Here is a 26808-nt window from a genome sequence, read left to right on the forward strand (position 1 = left end):
TTTTGTGTTTTACATTTAGGTCTGTGATCTATTTTTTATTTTTTTAGAGTTTCGCTCTGTTGCCTAGGCTGGAGTGCAGTGGCATGATCTTGGCTTACTACAACCTCCGCCTCCTGGGGTTTAAGCAATTCTCCTGCCTCAGCCTCTCAAGTAGCTGGGACTACAGGCATGCACCACCACATCTGGGTAATTTTTGTATTTTTAGTAGAGATGGGATTTCACCATGTTGGCCAGGCAGGTCTCAAACTCCTGACCTCAAGTGATCCACCCACCTTGGGCTCCCAAAGTGTTAGGATTACAGGTGTGAGCCACCGCGCCCTTCCTGTGATCTATTTTGAGTTAACTTTTATGAAGGGTCTAACATCTGTGCCTGGATTCTTTTTGGTTTTTTGCACGTGGATGTTCAGTTGTTCCAGCACCATTTGTTGAACGGACTGTCTTTGCCCCATTGTATTGCTTTTGCTCCATTGTCAAAGATCACTTAACTTTGTTTATGTGAGTTTAGTTTTGGGTTCTCTGTTATATTCCATTCATCTATTTGTCTGTTCTACCGATATCACACTGTCTTGATGACTGTAGCTGTACATTAAGCCGTAAAGTCAGGTAGTGGCAGTCCTTAAACTTTGTCCTTTAACATTGAGTTGGCTGTTCTGGGTCTTTTGCCTCTATATATAAACTTTAGAATCAGTTTGCCAGTATCCACAAAATAGTGTGCTGGGATTTTGATTGGGATTGCATTGAATCTATAAAGTTGAGAATAGCTGACATTTTGACAGTGTTGAGTCCATGAACATGGGATATCTGTTTATTCAATTCTTCTTTGGTTTCTTTCACCAGTTTTGTAGTTTTCCTCATATAGATCTTGTACATATTTTATTAGATTTATACCTAAGCATTTTGATCTTTGGGGGGGTGCTAATGTAAATGGTAATGTATTTTTAATTTTTAATTTCACTTGGTCATTGCTGGTATATGGGGAGGTAATTGACTTTTGTACATTAAACTTTTATTCTGAATCTTCTTATAATTGCTTATTAGTTCCAGGAATTTTTTGTTTATTCTTTTGGAATTTTCTACATAGACAATCATGTCATCTGTGAAGAAGACAGTTTTGTGTCTTCCTTCTTAATCTACATACCTTTTGTTTCTTTTTCTTGTCTTATTGCACCAGTTATGACTTCCAATTTGATCTTGAAAAGCAGTGGTAATAAGGGACATCCTTGCCTGGTTCCTGGTCTTAGTGGGAAAGTCTCAATTTTCTCTCTTTTTTTTTTTTTTTTGAGACACAGTCTGGCTCTGTCACCCAGGCTGGAGTGCAGTGGTGTGAACATGGCTCACTGCAGCCTTGACCTCATGGGCTGAAGTAATCCTGCCACTTCAGTCTTCCAAGTAGCTTGAAATACAGATGTGCACCACCATGCCTGACTAATTTTTGTATTTTTTGTAGAGATGGGGTTTTGTCATGTTGCCCAGGCTGGTCTTGAACTCCTAGGCTCTAGCAATCTTCTTGCCTCAGCCTCCCAAAGTGCTGGGATTACAGGTGTGGGTCACTGTGCCTGGCAGACTTTCTCACTGTTAAGTATGATGTTAGCTGTAGGGTTTTTAAAAATATGTTTTTTATCAAGTTGAGGAGATTCCCTTCTATCCTAGTTTGATGAAAGTTTTTATTATGAATAGGTGGTGAGTTTTGTCAAATGATATGATCATGTGATTTTTCTAATTAAGTCTGTTGATGTGATGGATTAGATTACATTTATTGATTTTGTATGTTGAACCAGCCTTGCATAATTGGGATAAATCCCACTTGGTCATGGTGTATAATTCTTTTTATACATTTTTAGATTTGATTTGCTAATACTTTTTTGAGGATTTTTGTGTTTATGTTCAAGAGAGACATTGGTCCATAGTTTTCTTTTCTTGTAATGTCTTTGGTGTTGGTATTAGGGTGATGCTGACTTCATAGAATGAGTTAGGAAGTATTTCCACTGCTTCTAGCTTCTGAAAGATATTGCAGAGAATTGTTACAATTTCTTCCTTAAATGTTTGATAGAATTTATCAGTGAACTCACCTGGGCTTGGTACTTTCTATTTTAAAGGTTATTAAATATTGATTCAAATGTTTAATAGATGCAGGCCAACTTAGATTGTTTATTTTTGTGTGTGAGTATTGGCAGATTGTGTTTTTCAATAAATTGTTCCTTTTCAGGTATGTTATCAAATTTGTGGGCATAAAGTTGTTTATAAAACTTCTTTATCCTTTTAATGTTCATGGGATCTGTAATGATGTTCTCTTTTTCATTTCTGATATTAGTAATTTGTATTCTGTCTCCTTTTTTCTTAGCCTGTCTAGAAGCTTACTGATTTCATCTATCTTTTCAAAGAGCAAACATTGCTTTATTGATTTTTTCCATTGATTTCTTGTGTTCTCTTTCGTTAATTTCTGCTCTAATTTTTATAATTTTTTTTGCTTTTGCTTACTTTGGATTTAATTTGCTTTTCTTTTTCTAGTTTCTAAAGGGGAAAACTTGGGTTGTTGATCTTAGGTCTTTCTTCATTCCTAATTTTTGCATCCAAATCCTATGCATTTCCCTTTGCTTTAGCTAGAAACTACAAATTTTGATAAGTTGTTTCCATTTTTATTTAGTTCAAAATATTTTTTTAAATTATCTTGAGAATTCTCTTACCCCTATGTTACTTAGAAGTGTATTGTTTTATCTCCAAGTACTTGGAATTTTCCAGCTATGTTTTTGTTATTAATTTTTTATTTAAGTCCATTGTGATCTGACAGCAGATTTTATATGGTTTCTATGTTTTTAAATTTATTAGAGTGTGTTTTATGGCCTAAAATGTGGTCTATCATGGTGAATAGTCCATATGAGCTTGAGAAAAATGTGTAATCTGCTGTTGTTTGATGGAATAGTCTATAGATGTCATTTACATGCAATTGATTGATGTTGAGTTTATGTCCTTCCTGATTTTTTGCCTGCTAGATATGCCTATTTCTGAGGGATGCTAAGCCTCCAAATGTAATAGTGGATTTACCTCTTTTTTCTTACAGTTCTATCAGTTTTACCTCATGTATTTTAATGCTCTGTTGTTAGGCACATACACACTAATGATTGTTACGTATTCTTGGAATATTGACCCCTTTATCATTTTGTAATGCCTCTCTCTATCTCTGATAACCTTTCTTGCTCTGTAGTTTGCTATGTCTGAAATTACTGTAGCTACTCCCACTTTCTTTTGATTATTGTTAGTGTGGTATAGCTTTCTCCAACCATTTAAATCTACATATGTCTTTATATTTAAAGTGGACTTTTTGTAGACCACATATGATTGGGTTTTGTTTTTTGATCTACCTTGACAATTCCTGTTTTTCAATTAGTGTGTTTAGACCATTGGCATTTGAGGTGATTGTTAGTTGGGTATATAGTTGGATACCTACCATATTTGTTATTGTGTTCTATTTGTTGCCCTTGTTTTTTGTTTCTATTTTTATCTTCCACACTTTTTTGCCTTTTATGGTTTATTATTTAGTATTAAATCATTTTACATTATTCCATTTTCTCTTTTGTAACATATAAAGTATACTTCTTTTTAAAAATTATTTGTAGAAATGAAGTCTCAACTGTGTTGCCCAGGTGGGTCTCAAACTCATGGGCTCAAACAGTCTTCCCGTCTTGGCCTCCCAAATTGCTGGGATTAACAGATGTGAGCCACCATGCTCCTTTTTTTGTTTTTTTAAAATTTTAAAAGTGGTTTCCCTAGAAGTTTGCTGTATATATTTACAACTCATCCAAGACCAATTTCAAATAACTCTGTACTAATACATGGGCAGTGTATTTCATTATAATAATGAAATATTCCTAATTTCTCCCTCCTGTCTTATGCTGTCATTCATTTCACTTATACATTAGCGTATATAACTATATGTGTATGCACATACACAAACACACACATATATATATATACACACACAGCCCTCCATGTATGTGGGCTTTGCCTCCATGGAGTCAACCAACTGTGGATCAGAATATTTGAAAAAGAATGGATAGTTGCATCTGTACTGCACACGTACAGATGTTTTTCTCTTGTCATTATTTTCTAAACAATACAGTATAACAACTATTTGCATAGTATTAGGTATTATAAGTAATCTAGAGATGATTTAAAGTACATAAGATGATGTATGTAGATTAAAAGCAAATAATGCATCATTTTATATAAGGGACTTGAGCATTCATGGATTTTGGTATCCACTGGGGGTGGGGCCCTGAAGCCAATCTCCCATGGATAATAAGGGACTACTGTACACATAAGCATACATAACCAAATACATTGTTGCCATTATTATTTTGAACAAACTTTGATCTGTTAGATCAATTTAAAAAATTAACATTTTTATTTTACCTCCACTTACTCCTTCTTGATGCTCTTTTTTTCTTTATGTAGATCTTATTTCTGACCTAACATTATTTTCCTTCTCTCAAAAGAACTTCTTTTAACATTTCTTGTAAGGCAGGTCTACTGCCAACAAACTCTGTCAATTTTTGTTAGTCTGAGAAAGTCGTTATTTCTCCATCAGTTTTGAAGGATAGTTTCACAAGGTACAAGAATTCTAAGTTGGTGGGTTTTTTCTTTTCCTCTCCACACTAAATAGTTCACTCCACTTTGTTCTTGATTATGTGATTTCTGAGAAGGCAGATATAATTTTTATCTTTGCTTCTCTATAGCCAATTTACTTTTTTTCTCTGATTTCTTTCAGGAATTTTTCTTTATCTTTTACTTTTTGTAGTTTGAAAATGATAGCCTAGGTATAGTTTTTGTTGGCATTTATGCTGCTTGGTATTCTCTAAGCTTCCTGGATCTGTGGTTTGGTGTCTGGCATTAATTTGGGGGCAATTCTCAACCTATATTGTTTCGTATATTTTTTCTGTTTCTTTCTTTTTCTCCATCTAGTATTTCCACTATACATACGTTAAACCTTGTATACTTGTCCCACAGTTCTTGGATATTCTGTTTTTCAGTCTTTCTTCTCTTTGCTTATCAGTTTTGGAGGTTTCTATTGATACATTCTTAAGCTCAGATATTCTCTCCTTAGCTATGTCCAGTCTACTAATAAGCCTACCAAAGACGTTCTTCATTTCTGTTACAGTGTTTTTGATCCTTAACATTTTTTTTTCTTAAGATTTCTATTTCTTTGGTTACATTGCCTATGTGTCCTTGCATGCTGACTATCTATTAGAGCCCTTAACAACTTAACCATAGTTGTTTTAAATTCCCTATCTGATAATTCCAACATCCTTGTCATGTCTGTTTCTGATGCTTGGTCTGTCTCTTCAAACTGTGTTGTTTTGCCTTTTAGTATGCCTTGTAATTTTTTCTTGATAGCTGGGCATGAATATGGGGTAAAGGGATCACTCTTAAGTAGGCCTTTAGTAATGTAGTGATAGAAGTGTGGGAGGAGAGGAAGTGAAACCATCTTTGCAAAAATTATGACCATGAGAAAAATCTGACATAGGAAAATTATGGCAGTGAAAGAAATCTAACCTAACTGACTCCATGTTGCTTCTCACCTGCAAGCTGTTCCTATTCATTCCTGGGCATAGGCCAAACAAAATATAGGAGGAATTTACTTTATAGTTTAATTTTGAAGCAAAGATGATAACAGCCCCTTCCTGAGACAAACCCCCTCTTTGCTTAGGGATTAGACCATCTTTGTAAAACTGAAACGTTAGCCACAAGATTAGAAATTCTGGCTCAGGAGTCATGTAGCCAGAGGCCACAAGATTCCTAAACTTCCCAATTGCTCCTATAGATAACATCACTATTGTAAAACCTAAGATTGGTGTTTGAGGTATTTTTCTGACCCTGCATTCTGATGAACCAACCAGCTGGTGCCACCCAGACTGGTAAACTGGCTCATCTGGTCTTTTGGCCCCCACCCAGGAACTGACTCAGTACAAGAAGACAAACTTCGACTCCCTATGATTTCAACCCAACCAATCAGCATTCCCTATTCCCGACCCTGCTGCCTCCAAATTATCCTTGAAGAACCATAGCCTCTGGATTTTTGGAAAAGCATATTTGAGTAATAATAAGCTCCTGTCCTCTTGCTTAGCTGCCTCTGGGTTTATTAAACTCTTTCTCTATTGCAAAAACCTGCTGTTCTCAGTGCATCGGCTTTGCTGGGCAGTGGGAATGATGAAACTGCCTGGTGAATACAGAAGTGTTCTCTTGTCCTGTGAGTAGGTCTCAGTCTTTGAGTAAGCCTGTGCCTCTGGACTGTGAACTTCACAGTGTTTCTCAGGTTTTATTTCCTCTTAGGTGGGACAGGGTCGCTAGACTCGGCTGGAATTATATATTTCTGTTCATTACATGGAAGGCTTGAGTGGGCTAGAGCTGAGAATTTCTCTTCCCTCCAGGCCCGTTAGGCTGTGGGACAATCCACTGTCAGATGAGGCTCTGGTTAGATAGCTTCTCCTGAGGACAGGCCTTGTTAGGAAGACCCCAGTGCTCTGGCATATTTCAAAATGGTTCCTTTTCCTTCTCCTCCTGCTGGAAAGGGATTTTTCTTGGGGAAGTTTCTGCTCCAGGCCGGGTGCAGTGGCTCACACTTGTAATCCCAGCACTTACTTTGGGAGGCCAAGGTGGGTAGATTATTTGAGCCCAGGAGTTCGAGGCCAGCCTGGATAACATAGAGAAACCCGGTCTCTCCTAAAAATGCAAAAACTAGCTGGGTGTGTGGTGCATGCCTGTAGTCCCAGCTACTTGGGAGGCTGAGGCGAGAGGATCCCTTGAACCTAGGAGGTCGAGGCTGCAGAGAGCCCTGATCGTGCCACTGCACTCCAGCCTGGGTGACAGAGCCAGACCCTGTCTCAAAAAAAAAAAAAAAAATTTCTGCTCCAGTATGTTGTGATTCTCTGTATCTGCCTGTCTGTTGCTTCAATTTCAGAGGCATCAGTTTACCTTGTGATCTCACTTTTCTTACAGAACTAAGAAGACTTGTTGATTTTTCAGTTTGTTCAGCCTTTTTACTTGTTAGGATGGAGTGGCGACTTTTCAGCTTCTTAAATACAGAGCTGGAAACCAGAAGCCTCTTGACTTTTCATTTTTTGCCTTTGAAAAAAGTCAGGTAGTTAATACTTCTCTTTCAGGATGCTGTTTGAAAATTCTGTTATGCAAAAACATAATGTAGATAATTTGTATTCCCAATAAATGATAAGGCACATTGGATATAATTGTTACTGTTTTGTATTTTTTAGCATAGTTTTAGATGTTTTATTTTGCTACAAAGGAATTTTAAGCAGAAGAATGTGACATATATCTGTAAAGAACAGACTTATTATTATTATTATCATCATTATTATTATTATTTTGAGATGGAGTCTCGCTCTGTTGCCCAGGCTGGAGTGCAGTGGCGCGATCTCGGCTCACTGCAAGCTCTGCCTCCCGGGTTCACGCCATTCTCCTGCCTCAGCCTCGCAAGTAGCAGGGACTTCAGGCACCCGCCACCACGCTCGGCTGAATTTTTGTATTTTTAGTAGAGGCGGGGTTTCATCGTGTTAGCCAGGATGGTCTCGATTTCCTGACCTCGTGATTTGCCTGCCTTGGCCTTCCAAAGTGCTGGGATTACAGGCGTGAGCCACCACGCCCGGCCCAGACTTATTATTTTTTATGTTCATCCCCCTGTTAATTATCTTTCACTCACAATATTCCCTTTGCTTTTCCTTTTTACCAGTGGTCCAGTATGGGTATCAGTGGAACAATATATGTCTTAAGAATAAAGCAATTTTAAACCACCATGACTAGTAGCAGTGTTTAGCTGAGTTCTGTTTCCCAGTTGTCAGCAACTACTGCATATACTCCCTAGATATACAGTTGCATGTTCTCACACTGTCCTGTTTTGAAGAAAAAAATGTTTTTAAAAAGTAGAAATTGAACCAAATGCCATTACTGTCTTTATTGACTTGAAAGGCCCTCATTCTACCCAATCCTGCCCTACTCCTCTTACCCCAATTCCTTTGTGAACTACTTTGGGAAATGCTGCTGGTTGTGGTGTGTGATGATATTTGTAAGAGCATGAAAATAAAAAGCTGGGAATATATAAGAGATTCAGATTTTGCTGAAGCAGAGAATTTGACTTGTGGAGTATTGTAATGCAAAATTTGGTGCACTGTTAATGGAAAGCATTTGCTATATTAAACAGTAAGGGTCTATTGTAGGTTGAGAAGCTGGGGAGATTTATTTTACCATTTAGCATGTAGAGAATTTGAATAGGAAAGTAGGTGGGTATAGAGTGCCTGTTTGTCCCATTCATTGTTGGGGTTTATATATACCTTTCTCTCTTAATCCTCAAAACCCCCTGCCTGTAATGTAGGTATTTTCCCCATTTTGCAGATAAGGAAGCTCAGACACATGAACTTTTCCAAGGTCTCAAAGCTAGTACATCGTGGGGCTGTATTCAAACCCAGGGCTGACTTCAAGACCTATTATTCTTCTACTGAATTAACCTGAATGCTTGCAAAGTCTGTGGCTCTAATTGTTTCTGTGGCTAATTAATGTTCATGAACTGGTGAAGAGTAAATAGTTTAGTTTTTTTTTTTTTTTTTTTGAGATGGAGTTTCACTTTTGTCACCCTGGCTGAGTGCAATGGTGCAATCTCGACTTTCTGCAACCTCCGCCTCCCAGGTTCAAGCGATTCTCCTGTCTCAGCCTGCCAAGTAGCTGGGATTACAGGCACCCACCACCATGCCCAGCTAATTTTTGTATTTTGATTAGAGATGGAGTTTCACCATATGGGCCAGGCTGGCCTCGAACTCCTGACCTCAGGTGATCCACCTGCCTTGGCCTCCCAAAGTGCTGGGATTATAGGCATAAGCCCCAGCACCTGGCCAATAGTTTAGTTTTTTAATGACTCCCTCAACTTTGTTAGGTCTGTTTATTTGAGAGCACGTATTTATTTGGGGCCATAAATGTATTTTTACATTTACCTATTTTATTTATCTCAGGTCTTGCTTTTTACATTAGAGAAGGAAGCTTTACTAGTACTCTAGTTGGAGGGGTACATCTCTTTATCAGGAAAGGATCTTATTCAGATATATGCATACATACATTGTATTTATTTATAAATACAATAATAACACTGAAGTATAAAGAACCACAATTTATTACTTTTTTCCTCATTTTTTTTTTCTGCTGTGGAGCTTACCAGCTAGAATTCTGGTTTTGGTAGCAGGAAAGAACAAGGGGCAACTTTGTGAATTGTGGCATTTGAGATTAGACGGATATACAAGATGGTGTACTACAGCACTCTAACAGAAGGGAATAGCACTGTTGTCAAAGACATTGGAAGGTCTCTTGTAACTGAAAGAGCCCTCTTTGGCATTTGGCCGTCTCAGTTTCACGATAACAAGACGAAGCAGGAACCTTGAAATTGCTCCTCTTTATATTCCATTCCTGGATAATTACCATCTATACTCAGATTTCGAAAGGTCCTTTTATTTTATGATTGCATCTTTCAGCAACAACTATTATTATCCTATTATGCAATTTGCCTTATTTATGATGCTCAGGTGGGAAAACGTTCAGACTCCACAATTGAAAAGATCGCCCTGATTGAGCATTTTGTGGTGCTTTTGCTTGTTTTGCTGTTGAACAAACAAGAGTTCAAGACAGGTGAATTTTTTCCAGATGTGCATTTGAATAATTGGACAGATCCCTGTGGTCTCTTCAGTAATAACACAAGTGACTGCTTATTCTCGCCTTCTTCCTCCATGCCTGGCTTCCTGTGGTCACTCTGCAAAGGGCTCTGTAGTTGCAAGATGACTCCACAGTTAATATTGAGCTCATGAGGAGTAAATAGTTCATCCAAGCTGGGAATCTCTGAGCTTCATTAGGTCTGCTTATTTGGGTACCAGAACCTGTCACTATCCAGGAGACACACAGCAGATCAGCTTTCACTTGCTTTGTTACCATTTTAGGCATGAAATAGAACGATTTTCTCCCAGAACATGATGTCCCTGTGAAGTAATAAGTGATAGCACTTTATGGGCTTTAAGGAATCTAGAGCCAGGCCAGTTAGCAACTGAAGCTGTAGTAACTCAGCTGGACACTGATGTCCTTTTCCTGAAGTTATATGAGCAGAGGCATGTAAGGGAAATGTGGCTCGGTGACCCACAGTGCTCAGTGCCCAGTTCAGTGACAGGCAGCCAGGAGAGCTGAGCCATGGAGAGGCCAGCAAGCCAAAGGGATTTGCTGCCATGCTGTGACATGGAAGGCAGGGTGCACTCAGCACTGTATTGATGACGTTCTTAAGTCTGAAGGACTTAATGCAGTTTCTGGATGTGCCTCCTCATCACCACACCTGTTCAAGGGGGAAACTGGGACCCACCCCAAGAGTCAGCTCTATAGAAGTTTTTCCTGACAATACTCTCTACTCCTGGAGGTAGACTGTGTTTTTCTCCTGTACTCTCCTCTAACACAGAACTTGCGTGTTAATATATGCAACTTGTTTATCTGCCCCCTGGACTGTGAACCCTTGAGGACAGGGATATTGTCTTATCACTCTTTGAATTCTCAGTGCTGGGTACATATTACGTGTTCAATACATGTTTGTTAAATAAATGAAACAGTCACGTTTGGCTCCTTTCTTCCACAAGGCATTCTACCCTTCCACGGAAACAATTATAGCAGCATGGAAACAATTACAGCAGCTATCTATAATTGATAATCAGAACTAATGAAATATGGTAGCACAGGCATGAATAGAGTTGAAATTATCAGAGTGATTATAAAATACATAGGAATAAACTTAACAGAAATTGGGCAAGACCTTTATGAAGAACTCTTCCAAACTTAACTAAGGCACATAAAAGAACACTTGAATAAATAGAGAAACATGTTCATTGGTGAGACGAGTCAATGTAGTAAATATGTCAATATCACTTTTTGTCCATATTAACCTAAAATTTAATACAATTCCAGCATAAGCTGTAATGTTATTTTTATTCTATGAAATTTGATAAAATATGGTAAAGTTCAGAAAAACATTGCCTGAGACTAGTGAAGAATGAAAAAGAGGGGAAAATTTTATCTCATCAAGTATTAAAACATAAAATATAGTAAATATAAACAAAATGGTAGACAAACTAAGAAACTGGAAGCCAGTATAATCTGGATACCAAAACTTGACAAAGGCACTACAAGAAAAAGTTATAGCCTTAAGCATAGATGCAAAAATCATCAACAATATATTAACAAATGGAATCCAGCAAAACAGAAAAAGGATAATATATCATTACCAAATGGGATTTATCCTGGAAATACAAGGGTTTAGCATTTGAAAATCAATGTAATTTATTGCATTTATTGAAAAAAAAGAGAAAATAAGAGCATAGCTACAACAGGAAGTCTAGAAGCAGGCTTGAGTATACATGGAAACCTAGTACAGGTTCACAGTCCTTTATCTGAAATGTTTGGGGCCAGTTATATTTCAAAATTTAGGGTTTTTAGCAGTATCTCATAATCAAATTCATGTAAATTTCCACAGCAGAACAGATTAATACGGACACTAAATGGGATGATAAAGACCAGAAATAGCCTCACATTAGCTCAGGTCAGGTTTTGCCACCAAATGAATTTAAGCACCAAACTGCAAAAAACAAAAGACTCTGTTTTCAGAGCTTTATGATTTCAGAATTTCAGGTTAGGAATTATCAACTCTTTAATGCCAGGGTGGCACATCAAGTCAGTGATGAGATTTGTAAAAGGCGTTGGGATTACATACTAGTCATTTAGAGGAAAAAAGGATAAAGTTAAATTCCTACTTAATAGCAATATTGTTTATGTTTAAAGATTTTATGTTAAAAAACTAAAGAATCTATAAAAGCACAAAATATATACTTAATCTTTATTTATAATCTTGTGGTAGCAGAGATCTTTGTAAGCATGATACCAATAGCAGAAACTAAATAAATTTTAAAAAGAGATCTTACAGCCAGCCACGGTGGTTCATGCCTGTAATTGCAGCACTTTGGGAGGCCAAGGTGGGCAGATCACCTGAGGTTGGAGTTTGAGACCAGCCTGACCAACATGGAGAAACCCCATCTCTACTAAAAATACAGAATTACCCTGGCGTGGTGGTGCATGTCTGAAATCCCAGCTACTCGGGAGGCTGAGGCAGGAGAATCGCTTGAACCTGGGAGGCAGAGATTGCAGTGAGCCGAGATTGCGCCAGTGCACTTCAGCCTGGGCAACAAGAGAGAGACTCCGTCTCAAAAAAAAAAAAAAAAAATCTTAGATTACTAAGCAAAAATTACAAAGAACACCATAATATTAAAAACTAATGTCAATGTGGAGAAAATGTTGGCTATATATATAGTGGCCAAAGGGTTGTTGCCCATAGTTTATAAAGAGCTCTTACAGGTTAATAAATAAGAGATGCATTCTCCACGACAAAATCAGACCAAAGATATGAAAAGGTAATTTGCAAGAGAAGAAATACAAATGGCCGCTGAATTCTTTACTACTACTATATCACTATCACTACTACTAGCAGGTACCATTTACTGTTTATTGTCTGCCAAGCACTGGGCTAGTATCATATCTTGCTTAAGAAAATACTATGAGACAGGTGCAATTATTTACATTGTGCAACGAGGACAGTCCAATTTAGGGAGCTAAAGCAGCTTGTCCTAGATCACACATTTAGCAAAACTGTTGCAGCCCAGGGCTGTCTGCCTCTGAAACTCTTGCTCTTCAGTATAACACTGACCTACTGCTCCTATATATCAGTATTTGTATAAAAAGAAAATTCAGTGAAAGCAACCAGAAGTTACCATTTGTTTTGCCTATTAGATTGGCAACAATTGAAAAGGAATATTCATAGCCAGGGAAGATCAGAGTGTGAAGCCTGCACTCTCATATATTGCTGCTGGTAGTGTCAACTGGCATGATTTTTCTGGAAGGCACTTTGGCAATATGTATTGAAAGCTACATTCTTTGATACAGTCTTTCTACTTCTAAGAATTTGTCTGAAAGGACTAATTTGGTAAGTGCTTATATGTAAACAGTGTTCATTTCAGTATTGTTTATAAAAGCAAAATGTTGAAAGAAACTTGTCCATCAGTGAAAGATGGGTTAAATGAGTTATGAGAGAATTGAAGATGTAGAGCTATATTTATTATTTAAACATTGACCTTCATTTACTTTTTTTTTTTTTTTTAATGGAGCTTTGCCCTGTCACTCTGGCTGGAGTGCAGTGGCACAATCTCGGCTCACTGCAACCTCCACCTCCCGGGTTCAAGCTATTCTCCCACCTCAGCCTCCCAAGTAGCTGGAATTACAGGCACATGCCACCACATCTGGCTAATTTTTATATTTTTAGTAGAGACGGGGTTTCACCATGTTGGCCAGGCTGGTCTCCAACTCCTGACCTCTCAACTGATCTGCCTGCCTTGGCCTCCCAAAGTGCTGGGATTATAGGTGTGAGCCACTGCACCCGGCTGACCCTCATTTGTTATTGGATGGAAAAATAAAATAAAACAAAGCATGTTGCAAAACAGTCTTGTGGTGCAACTTTATATTTGAAAAACTCCAAGTCATATACACATATGCCAAGAAAAAAGTCTGGGGAGGCTGTGAAACACAGTATTGACAGTGGTATAATTATTCGTGTTTTATTTTTTTCTTCATATTTTTCTGCAGTATTTATTGGTTTATTTTTGCTCTATACATAGACTCCAGTTGAAAAAAGTATTTAAAAATATATACTATAATTTTCTCAGACTGATAGAACATCTCAACTTGAAGATTAAGCACAGAATTTGGGGATGTTCATCCAGATCTGTATATTTACTTTGCTTTTGTTAGGGAGTATGTAGGTACTTCCTGTACTTATATTTTACTTTTTGAAAGTTGGCACAGGCATGTGCTCACACATACATTATTTCCCACATGTTAGTCCAAGAATTGCCAGGCTTCTATTTCAATGACTGTGTTTAAAGTAATAGTTTGCCAGCGACTTGGTTTACATATCCAATCAGTGTGAAAGTTATGTATCCTTCTCCATAGATACAAGGAAGTCCTCTTTGCCCAATCAGTAGATCAAGAAGGCGAACACCTTCTTAATTACAAATGAGGTTTTAAAAAGTTGGCTTAACAAATATAGCTATGTTTGCTTAACAAATATAGCCATATAGCTTAACGAGTATAGCTAAGGAGACCTACCTGAGGATTCTTCTGGTTTAGAAAAGAATTATTTCTGATAGGGAGACAATCATGTTGGGTGTATTTTAAAATGCTTGATATAATCTTCAAAATTTATTATGAAACAGTGAAATCTGGCCGAGTGTGGTGGCTCACGCCTGTAATCCCAGCACTTTGGGAGGCCGAGGCAGGCAGATCACCTGAGGTCGGGAGTTCGAGACCAGATTGACCAACATGGAGAAACTCCATCTCTACTAAAAATATAAAATTAGCCAGGCATGGTGATGGGTGCCTGTAATCCCAGCTACTTGGGAGGCTGAGGCAGGAGAATCGCTTGAACGCAGGAGGTGGAGGTTGCGGTGAGCCGAGATGGCACCATTGCACTCCAGCCTGGGCGACAAGAGTGAAATTCCGTCTCAAGAAAAAAAAAAGAAAGAAAGAAAGAAAGAAACAGTGAAATCTAGTATTTTATATGACATGAGCAATTTGCACAGTGACTTTGAACATTACCCTGACCATCAAAGAACATTATTTAATAAGAATTGTGGACTAAGTAACTTTAGTGTGCATTTTCAGTGTCTCTAAAGATTTGGGCGCAGAGTTATGAGCTCCATTTGGTTGAACTGGTAGTTTTAGAAACAGATTTTTAAATTACTTACCAAATGTAAAAGGAAAACACTTGTATTGAAAACACTGGTTGCAGATCGTTCTAAAGGCCATTTGGGACAACAGAACAAGGCAACATCTCAGAGAAAATGGTTAGTAATGGGCTCTTAGAGATGGTGTCTTAATGCAGTAGTTATTTTGAATTATCTTTAAAATGGTTTTTTGACCCTGTTCTTCTGTTTTGACATTCTCCTTTGAAGGCATACAAGTTATACTGATGATATTTGAATAGTGGAACTCTTGTGTAGCAGTTAAGAGGGTGCATTTTAGAGTCAGACAGACCTGGGTTAAAATCTAGGCTCTACCACTTAGTCGTTTTTTGAGCTTTGGCAAGTCGCTCTAGTCTCTCTAAGCTTTAGTTTCTTCATTTCAAAAGTACAGACCTGACAGAGTTGTTGAGAGGATTAAATGACATAATTTTTGTAAAGAGCATAACTGCCTGGCAGATTAAATGTTCAGTAAGTGGTTGCTCTTTTTTCATAAGTAGTCCAATTTCTTTTAGAAGATTTTCATAATAATATGTAGTGTAATGGAAAGAATGCACACTGTCTTGTCTAATAGACCCAGATTTGAACACTGGTTCTGCCCTTAACAACCTCCTAACCTTGGGCAAATCATTCTGCTCTGTGCCTCAATTTTCTTCCCCAAGAAATGGAGTCATAATGCTGACCTTTTTAGGGGTTGTAAGGATTTGAAGTGATATAGGCTAAGTGTCAAACTCTATGCCTGGAGGAAAGTCAGTATTCAATGAATGGTTACTATCATTATTGTTATAAAGCTAATAAATATCAAAGAACATGTTAAGGCTTTTAATATTTTTCCTCTTCTCTTTTTTATCTTTAGTTGTAATTCTTTAAGATATTGGGTACACATAGCTAAGACTGTGCAGTATAAGAAAAGTGTTAATAAGTTATATAAAAATGTATTCTAATACTACATTTGGTAAACAAAGAATAAGAATCTGTAGGTAGGGATTATATGAGTGGAGAAGGATGTGTACTTAGGGCTTGGCTTTGGGGTGCGTGTCAGAGACTAGTGTTATGAGGAAGAAGAAACAGGAAAAGGCAGTGTTTCATTTCTCACAATCGCCCCTCTCACCAGCCACACTGAAGAGGTGATGTCATGGGCCTCTGATGCTGTGCTTGCCCCCATCACCCAGCCATCTGGAATAGCTGCTGGAGGTGCCCAGTGTGCCAGCACTGAAGGAAGGCCTGGCTGCTTGGCAAGCATTGGTGATGCTGTGACATTGAGTTCCTGGGGAGGCTGCCTGCTCAGGTGGACTGCCACATGCTGTATGTCTTGCTTCATATTTGCATAATATGGTACTTGATGTGATTCATTCATCCATTCATCCATCCTTTGTTTTTTTTTTTTTTTTTTTTTGAGGCAGCATCTCACTCTGTCACCCAGGCTAGACTGCAGTGGTGATCAAGGCCCACTGCAGCCTCAATCTCCCAGGCTCAATCGATCCTACACCACAGCCTTCTGAGAAGCTGTTACTACAGGCATGCGCTACCACACCCTGCTAAATTTTTATATTTTTTGAGGAGACAGGGTTTTGCCATGTTGCCCAGGCTGGTCTCAAACTCCTGGGCTCAGGCCATCTGTCTACCTCAGCCTCCCAAGGTGCTCGGATTACAGGCATGAGCCACCTGCCTGGCCTGTCCATCCTTTTTTCCCTTCCTCCCTCCTTCCCTTCCTTTCTTTTTTTCCCTTCTTCTCTTCCTCCCTCACTTTCTTTTATCCAGCCATCCGTCTGTTCATCAGTCCGTCCATCTGTCCATCCATCCTGTCCATCCGTCCATCCATCCATCCATCCATCCATCCATCCGTCCATCCATCTTCTAGGTCCTAGGTATAGTAGTAAAATAGTCAAAGTCCCTTCCCTCAAGGAGCTTACATTTTAGAGATTCAAAGCATTTTCAAATGTATTATTTCATTTGCTTTTTAAAACAAGTATGTGAATTTTGAATTTTTTAGTATTTTCATTTGCTAGATGAGGAAACAAAAATATTTTGAGATTAAATGACTTACCTGGGATAATAATGCTATGAATAAAACCCATTATTTTTTATTTAGAACTCTTTTATCTATACCACTTTTGTATTCTAAACAAGTTTTTCATTAATGAAACATGTTTTCACACTGTGTTTTTCTCAATACTTCAATCATAGGTAGCCAAGGGAATTTTAAAGAACATTAAGTGCACTCAACTGAGCTGCTTTAACCTTTCAATACGTTCCCGCTGCTCTTAGAATGAGATTTGAAATCCAGAACACCACTGCATCATCAGGCCAGTGCTTCCTTCCCAGCTCTGTCTCCGGACCCTGTCCCTCGTATTGCCTGTCTTCTGCAAATGCTAGCCTTCTTTCCTGACCTCAGAGGTATTGTGTTCTTTCCAGCTTCAGCCCTTTGTATGCACTGTTCCCTCAGCTTGGAATCCTCTTCTCTGTTTCCCTCCTTGTCCCTCTTCCCCCTATCTTCACCAAGCTAATCCCACTCATCTCACAGATCTCAGCTTTCATGCCACTTCCTAGGGGAGGCCTTCCTCATCCCCCTGCCAAGGTTAGGTCCCTGTACCATATGTGCTTTCTCATAGCACCCTGTGATTTTCCTTAATGACTCACCTATCACAGTCCAGGATTTTGTCGACTGTCTGCCTCCCCTTCCTGTAAAGGTTAGAGGGTAAGCTCCATGGGGGCAGAACACTAGTTATGTCATTTTCACCACTGTTTCCCTGGCTAGCACTGGGCCTCCTGTAGGCCCTCCAAAATATGCAAATAAATGAATGAACAAACACCCTGGCAGCATGGAAACCCAGAGCGGCACAAGTGAGTTCAAATGCTTATGGTTTGTTCCATCTCACTTCCCTCTAGGATGTGATTTTAGCAGTGTAGGCAGCTTACGAAATGGGGCAGGTTTCTTGTGTTTTACTAATGTGTAAATAAAGATAGAGTAACTCTTAAGATATGGAAAGTTTGTAAAGTGGCAGCAAAAAGTGACAAGGTGTGGGGACCCAAATACAGAGCCTAGGGAAAATAGAATAAACCAAGTTGTTTTTATGTCTCTTTTCCATTAGACTGTGAGCAAGCTGAAGTCGAGTCCCAGAACTTATTTATGTTTATATCCTCAAAGAGACTATAGTGCCTGGTTCATCGTAGCTGTGGAATAAATGTTGAATGAATGAATGATACACCTCTTACCTTTGAAGCTGACTTCTTGTGTTCTTCATGCTGACATTAGAAATAGGAAAAGTCAGTCGAGTACAGTAGTTCAAGCCTGTAATCCCAGCACTTTGGGAGACCAAGGCAAGAAGATCGCTTGAAGCCAAGAGTTTGAGCCCAGCCTGGGTGACAAAGTGAGACCCCATCTCTACAAAAAGAAAGAAAAGAAAGAAATTGGAACCGTATTATTTGTAGAAAAAATACTAGATCTAGAACCAGAGAGACCTAGGTTAAAACTGATTTAAAATGAGAATAATTATTCCTACCAAGTGGAGTTGTTGGGAGGGTGGTATACATATAGATGGTGTATATAAAGTGCATAGCAAGCTGGTTGTGGTGGCTCAGGCCTGTATTTCCATCTAGTAGGAGGCCGAGGTGGGATGATCCCTTGAACCCTGGAGGCGGAGGTTGCAGTGAGCTGAGATCACGCCACTGCACTCCGGCCTGGGCGATAGAGGGAGACTCTGTCTCAAAAAGAAGTGCATAGCAAGCACCAGGCACATCTAACAGCTCCTCAGAACATTTAAGCTCCCCTTTTTTTGCTTCTTTCCCTTTGGTATAATTTTAGAAAGACTTTTGGGGAGCATGACATATAAATCATTAAAAAAGAGAGAGCCTCAAAGCAGAATCATGGCAATTGAGCTAGATTTGTATTTATCAAAGCAAGCATGATGCTGGGATGCTTAAATAACAGTACAGTACATTGCAAAGGAACTAGGGAATAATGTTCCTATTATTTTTGTCCATGGTCAGCCTATTACTAGAAAAGAGTGACCACATTGATTTCTAAAGTCCTTGTATTCAAAACTTTCTGTGCTGACCACCATCATTTATGTTTTTCCCATCTCTACTTAAAAACATCAACTAGCCCCAACTTTTCCTCTAGTTATTTCTTTTATTAGATTTATTCTGTTCTCCACAATAAAATCTATCTTCTGTTCCCATCCATGCCAATTCAAGTAGTTATAATGGGTGGATATAGGGTGTGTTAAATGTTGGTAAATCCACTGAGTTCCTTGAGTTCCACATTGATGTCTTTTAGGATGTGACTAGGGGTAGGCTAAATATTTTCTAGTTTCTCAGCTCCTACCCCTGGTCTAATTATGATATAGAGGCCAGATTAGTGTCACCAGTTTTTCTTTCTCTTCTGAATGTAGAGCAAGAGCAAATGATTGCAGATGACAGCATGAGAAACTTAGGATCAACCACCAGCATCTAAGTGAGTCTTGTACTAGGCTCATTCCAGTTAAAAGCTGTAAATCATTTCATAGCCACATCAGTTTAGTTCTCTTTTATAGAACTTATTATGTGACACAAAATATGCAAGGCACTGGAGATACAAATACAATTAGTTCCTAAAGGAACTTTGAGTTGAGCAAACATGGTACTGTCTGGTGAGACCAGACATATGAGCAAACATAGTACTCTCTGGTGAGACCACATAGAGAAATGTACAAGGGGTAGAGGAGGCAGTGATGACTACTGGTCTGGGATAGTTGAGGGAAGGTGGCATAGGCTGCCTATTGAAGAATAAATTAGAGTTTGCTATGTGAACAAGGTTGCAGAGGGAATAGTATATGGAAAAACAGGGAGATGTGGACCCATATATTTTGTGCAGAGATGTCCAAGTACTTAGATATTACTATATTGCAAGTATGAAGAAAGCTTTTTTTGAGATCTGACAATGCCAAGGTAGGTTATGGACTCTCTTTGGAGTCCCCAAAATAAAAATAAAACATTCACATCTGCTGAAGATAGCTTGAATGGTATTTTTGCTAAAGGCAGAGTCATATACTGTATGTGCCAGATAAAAGTCAATGTCTATTATGTAAACATTGAGATTACATTAATTAATTTAAAAGAAAGGATTCAAACTTAGTACTAATCTGCATCTGGGGAACTAATCTGGTATGTGTTATTTTCAAGTCACCCAACTAAAGCAGTCTATTGTATGGAACTCTGCTCCCTCTTAGTCAAACAAATGCAACCATAAAAAGCAGTGCAAATTCAGTGTCACCTTTTCTCCATGGGATTGGGTGGTTTCTTTTGGAGCAGAGAGAGTTTCCAGAGAATCAATATAGTAGCCAGAAGAAAAGTGGAGGGTGGCCTTACCTTGTCCACTCCGTGCTGCCTGAGGGTGAAATGGAACCTCGGATGTTGTACACCTTTAAATTGTCCATGTTGCCTGTTTCATAGCCTTCCCGGGCCAGGGAGCTGTGTAGTCAGTTTATAGTTCTAAGAACCAGAGCAGGACTGCTGTGCTTGTAATTGTATGCTTTTTATGGAACAGGCAATGTTGTTTAGGGAATTTGGGCAGCTGGAACCTGCCACATTAGCAATTTGGACTGAGGAAGAATTTCAGGGTGATAAAATAAAGCTCATTATATAAATTCACTTGGGTATTTAGGAGGCTGAGAAGGGAGAGGATGAGAGTATTCCAAAGGCAAGCAGGAGAGTTTCATAAACAGGTCCCTTTCTATTCGTTTTTACTGTAAGTGTTGAATTGAGCTAGGAGGATCACATGGCCCATTTTGCAAAGGGCAGTCATGTTCTGCTGTTTCTTAGCTGTTTTGTCAGTTGGAACAAAACAACAGTGCTGCTCATTTTTTGCAGGGTTAGAGGAAAAAGGAAGGACTGGCCGCAGAATGGGGTGGGGAGCTGGAGAAGAGAAGGGCCAAAAGTGTCAGACTGTGGGGACGAGGACCTGAAGGAGGCCCATGAGACCTCAGGCATGGGCCCTGGAACTCTGCCTTTTTGAAGCCTGTTGACAATCTCACCCTAATTTAACCCTTTGTGGAATTCTTCCATGAGATGCAGTTGCCAACGTCAGGCTTCCTAGAGAATTGAGCCTGCCCACTCTGTTATGAAGTCTACCCAGAAGAGCTGGCAGAGTGGGCCCCTTCATTGGGACTGCAGCAACACTGACCGAAGCAAATCCTTCTCTTGGAAGAAACAAACTCATTCCTCACACCTGCCTCACCCTGCTCCCACCGCCACCCCCTGCACCACACGCCAGCCCTTAATAAAAACTAAAACTGATGTCATTGTAACCTTTGGTTATTCTTTTTTGTGCATGAAGTGTCAACCTCCTGTTTTATTCTCATAAATAATGGAAATCTTAACTTCATTTTAGAAAATCACAAAAGATAACAGGGACCCTATTCAAACAGAATAAAAATAATTAGTAAGTCACAAACTCTGGCTAGAAAGAAAAAGAGAAAAGAGAGAGAGGGAAGGAGAAAGAAAGAAGGAAAGAGAGGGAGAGAGAGAAACGAGGAAAGGAAGGAAGGAAGAAAGTGAAAGAAGAAAGTCCTCTTGTTGGTGATAAAATGTGTCTTTAAGGGGAAACTTATCATTTAGGTTACTAATGGTTTCTTTCTTCATCATTTTAATTTCCATTAATAAAATGTGACTTTGAAAGGATGCAGGGAGTTTGGGAATAGAGAGTTTTATTTTTATTTGTTTATTTTTTTCCCCCTTCTCCCAGCAAAATACACAGGTATCTGACTATGTAGAGACACGAAGCCACCTATCCTGACCAAACTTGGCAGTGGTCAGGGGATAGGAGGAAGTGTAGTGCCATGGGATGGGCACCAGCCCTGATGAACTCGACTTTCTTTCCATTTCTCTCCTGCATCCAAATGTTGAGGAGACTGAGTAGTAGTGTAGCCTCTTTTCCTTTTAAAAATCTGCACCCTGCTTATTTCCAATACAGATATGAGGTTGGTACCCACTCATCTTAACAGGATATATATATATATCTCTAAAGTATATAACATGTTATTTAAAAACTAATGTATTATTTAGGTTTTATTAAATTATCCTGTTTTTAGGCTATGCTGATGGGCTAAATTTGCCTAAACTCCTGAGATTTAGATTCTCATTTATTGGCATTAGAGGAGTTCCTAAAAAAAAAAAAAAGCTATTAAGATTAAATATCATAAAAATCTTTCTAGGAAAATATAATCAAAAGCATCAAGGCTGTCTCCTACAGTTAGTGGTTTCTATTATTTTGGTTCTCAGAGCTATGACAATGTCACTGGATTTCAAGAATTCAGAAAGACAAAAAGAAAACTCATAATTTTGAAATGGGGAAAGGGAAAGATCTTGGACATAGTCTTCTGTTTTTAAAATAGTCATTCTCATTTTAAAATAGGAAAAAAAATTATTTTTCATTTAACAAAGCAAAAAACCCAGTCTGTACTTTTAAATTAATGCAAACATCAATATTTTATAGGGAGAACATTAATAATCATTGTGGAGCCCATTAATCACAATTCTGCTTTTGATTTATTGTAAATATGCCTCCCATTTTCCTCCTCATTACCAATCAACTTCTTTAATTATAAGAGGGCTTTCATTAAAACTTTTGAATCATTTATTTTGGAGCACCTAACTTTAGAAGACATTTATTGATTTTTATAGCATAAAATACAAATGTTTTTATTTTAGAAAACATCATAAACTAAAACTTTATTGGAGGAGTTTGGCTAAAGATTCAAAAATATATAGAAGTAAAAATATATTTAAAACTGCACAGTTTTTACAACAGCATGTATGGCATTTGGATTCAGAATTTTAACTAGCAGTAACCTCATCTGTTTAGTAATGAATTTTTAAATAGAAAAAAATCTGCCAAAACAGACCAGTTGTTTACTAGCTATTTAACTTTGATGAGCTGAAATGAGATAGTGAAGCAGAATAATTAGAACAACTTTTTTTCTCAACATCTAAATATTTCTCTTTTTCATTAACATTTCAGTTAAGTTTGAAGAAATTCTAAAAATGAGATTCTCATTAACTAAAAGGAATTCTAAGGGTTATAAGCCATCTACATTTTTTCTATGACCTGAAGACTTTTTTTCGAAAACCAATTTTGGGGGAGGATTGTCAGATTTACCTAAGGTTTTGGTTTTTAATTTAAAAAAATTTAAAGAAACTATCTTAGTGATTTTTGTCATCATTTTTATTTGTTGCCATGATTAATATATGGAAATAAGATAAATTGGATTCTATTTCTGTGAAAGCCATATTCTTAACATCAATGCCTACCTAAAAAATATACGAGTCACACTTGATCATTCAGAATCATTTTGAAATTCTCTGGTAATCTTTTAAAAAGCCATCGTTGACTAGTATTATGTGGCTAGTTATATTTATTACAGCAGTCTAGTTATTGTTTGTGTAACTATAGTTTTTTTCTAATAGAAATAAAATGTCTATTTGCAGGATAAAAAGAAGTATGTATATTTGATGATTTTGTTGTAGAAAATACTTAATACCTTTTAAAAGCTGTTTGACTTTCGGTTTTAAAACAGCTGTGTAGCTTGGTGAGTCCTGCAAATTCCGGCTTTCTCTGTGGCCTTTGAGCCAAGTAATTTTTTGCAACATTTTCCTTTGCTTTCTTATAAACACTCAAAAATTATACTTGCTTTTCCTGAAGGCCAGCTATTAAGTTAGAAAGCACCAAAGGTGTTATGAAATTGCCCTTTATTTTTTCGTACATCAGGGAGGAATGATAGATTTTGTGTATCTCTTGTGTGTCATTAGAACAGAAATATTTAGGGCTGCTAACTCCTGGAGTTGTGTACTTACCCTTATTACAGATGCAGTGATTTTGTCTGACTGCATTGCTTTAAGATGAGTTTTATTGCTTTCATGCTTAGGCAAGGATATTTAATTTTATTTTTGTTTAGAGTATCTTGTTGTAATATACTTCTCCCCCATCTCGTGCTCCTAAATTTGGGATAAGCATAGAATCCTTTTAAGAATGTAGGTTATTTTCCAGTTTACTAGAAAGCATGACACATATAAATTAGCGACTAAGGATTATAGCGTCTTTTCCTAAAGTTTATCATGAAAAAAAGTTAAATGTCAAAGAAGATCCTACTCCAGTAAAAACAATTTCCTCTGTAAAATCCTGATACCTCATAGGAAGCTTTGGATCTTGTTCTCAGCTACCAAAATTCTTTAAATATGAAAGTTAACATGACAGGAAAGTGGAATACACTCTGTGCTGAAGACCCACTGTTCAAGGTGTGTGGTTATTAATCTGGGTTTGAATTTACAAATTATATGGTCTGATTAATTTGTAGATAGGGATCGGTGGAGGTTAGACCATGGGCTTTAGAACAAAGAGGCTGATAAAATACTACTCACAAGCCTTTCTGCTTGTTTGTGACTCTCTGGAAATGCCATTAGATAGTTCTCATAGCTATGGTCAAAATAAGTAGGCTTAGAAATAAAAGACATTTTCTCTCCTGTAAAAGGAGGCGGCTGGCCTGTGCTCTTTCTAGGCTCTTCCCAGAGACAGCAACCTCTGCTTCTGAACCCTTAGTGCTCATTCTATGCTCCACCGCGTCTCCTCTACACGCCATGATCTTTGTTATCTGATTTGCTAGCCATTGTTATGGAAAGTTCTCGACTGTAATGCAAAAAGCTCAGCCTTGGGTCCTTGCTAATGTCAGCAACCCAAAGGCGCCCTTCAAACCACCTCGAAAAGAAAAATCCTTTAAAAGATGTCAAACTCTCCTTTCATGTTAGCCCAAAATGAAGTTCCCGAGCAGCATCTGGCAGAGCAGGGTAATTCAATCTATTTTAATGCAAAGATTTTCCAAGAAGGCAGGAAGCCGTCAAGGAGAAGGCTTTCAGGCATCTGCTGTTTTGTTTCCAGATCCCTTGTGTTAATTTAATGTTTCTAGGGAACCCGGCTCTTTCTTTTTTCTCGGAATCCCTGCTCTAGGAACTGGTGAGTGCGGGGGCGCTGTGGGAGCTGCAGATAAGCCAGCGCTTGGCCGGGCACCCGCGGGCTGCGCAGCGGGGCAGGGAGGCGCGCGGCCCCAGCCGCCCTAGGGCGCCGGCTGCCTCTGCGGGCCCCGGCTGCCCAGCCCAGCGCGGGGAGGCGGCGCCGACTGCCGGGGGGCGCCTGCAAGACCTGTTTATTTGCATTTGTCCAATTTGGCCCAAGTGAAAGGTAAATACGGAGCGATCAGCTTGTCCTCACTCCAGCAAAACCAGGGAAACTCAGCTCCATCTCCAGGAAAACAAACCCAACCCAAACCTGAGTGAAACGTAAATCTTGCATAAACAAACACTTTCTTTTGCTTCTGGGAAGGAACACCGGAGAAATGGGCATTCCTTCCGACTGCCCGCCTCCCACTGTCGGTAAAAATGAGCCGTCACAGGTTGCCGGCAATTTCTTGTTGTGTCCCGAGCCATTCCGCAGATCTTGTTTTGAAGGGGCGAGTCAGGTGTTCGTCCGGCTCCAGATCCTGAACAGGTTATGCGCTGGGTCCTTCCTTATCAGGAGGGGGGTCGGGCTGCCCTCCCATTCTCATCTTCCGCCCCAGACCAGAGGCTACACCAAAGTTCACTTTTGAAAAGAAATCCTGCAGAATTAAAAATAAATGTCTGCCCTTTAAAATAGTTTCGTTTTAGTATTATGCATATTTCTGTTTAGGAACTTGTAATGCTAATAATTTATGTTGCTATGACAATTGTCCTGCATACCTAATATTAAATTTAATGAATTAATGTGGCGTATAGAGTAATAGTAACTTAACTAGTACTCCGATAATGCCAGTATTCCCTGTGTTACTAAGTTAATGGAATCAGAATTTTGGAGTTACAATATAGAGGTTTTTTAGGCCAATTTTTCTATGGGATTCTAGGGATCTTTTAATAACATTTCTGCTTTTCGAAGCAGTCTATACCATTGCTGGAGAGCTGTAATTACTAGGATGCTATTTCTTTTTGTTTGTTTGTTTGAGACAGGGTCTTGCTCTGTCATCCAGGCCGGAGTGCAGTGGGGCCAACTCAGTTCACTGCAACCACCACCTCCTAGGCTTAAGCGATCCTCCCACTTCAGCCTCCCCAGTACCTGGGACCACAGGCCCTCGTCTGGTTAAGTTTTGTATTTTTTAGTAAAGATTTGGTTTCGCCATGTTGCCCAGGCTGGTCTCGAATAGAACATTATTCCTTATAGTAAGCTGAATTCCCTGTGTAATTATTCTTACTGTCCCTTCAATAATAAAAGCCTAAAATTATTCTTACTCATATATTTTAGTGAGGGTGGTGCATGCTTGAAGACTGTGATGAGTGTTCTCTTCTTATATTCAGGGCAACTATGATCACATATTGGGCTCCAGATCCTTGCTTTATGCATCTTCTTTTGAATTGTTTAGAAACAATGGCAAAATTTCCAATTTCAAGGTAGTGCTTGAAATTATGCAATAAAATGTTATGTTAGCAACATTTTTTTTTTATTTTAAAAATTCCTTTGATTATTTCACACTTATATCCTGTTCTCTGTTATGGTAGTTTTGTTTTCTATTTTATTTTTAGTTTCTATGTAATTTATTGTGCTTTAGCTGAAATCACTAAATAAAGATAAATGAGTTTAACAGACTCTTATGTGCTCATTTTTGGTTCTTTTTTGCTTTACCCCTTGTATTCGTTTTCTATTACGGGCATAACAGATTACCACAAATGTAGTGGCTTACCATATCCATTTATTTTCTCATCATTTCTGTGGGTCAGAAGCTTGGCACAGGATGGCTCTCCTGGCTTCTGTGCCCAGGGCCTTCACAAGGCTGAAGTAAAGGGAGCAGCAGGCCTGGACTTGTACCTGTAGGCCTTCCAGGGGAGAATCCACTTCCAGGCTCACTGGCAGAATTTAGTTCCATGTGGTAGTTGTACTGGGGGCCCAGTT

At 38.6% G+C, this 26808-nt stretch overlaps 1 protein-coding gene and 1 long non-coding RNA gene across 6 annotated transcripts in view; one reads left to right on the forward strand and one right to left on the reverse strand.

Annotated features, from left to right (window-relative positions):
- LOC130540678 (uncharacterized) overlaps positions 1 to 20335 on the reverse strand; it is a 30040-nt gene extending 9705 nt beyond the window's left edge. The window contains exons 1-2 of the long non-coding RNA XR_008954668.2: positions 20211 to 20335; positions 18078 to 18246 (exon numbers count right to left, since the gene is read on the reverse strand). This is a non-coding gene — a long non-coding RNA (uncharacterized LOC130540678). The remainder of the gene's footprint in view (positions 1 to 18077; positions 18247 to 20210) is intronic.
- The window catches only part of CRADD (CASP2 and RIPK1 domain containing adaptor with death domain), a 373889-nt gene that overhangs the window by 40115 nt on the left and 306966 nt on the right, over positions 1 to 26808 (forward strand). The gene's annotated exons all lie outside the window — the stretch shown is intronic.

This window comes from Pan paniscus, chromosome 10, assembly GCF_029289425.2.
Source record: "Pan paniscus chromosome 10, NHGRI_mPanPan1-v2.0_pri, whole genome shotgun sequence".
Lineage (NCBI taxonomy): Eukaryota > Metazoa > Chordata > Mammalia > Primates > Hominidae > Pan > Pan paniscus.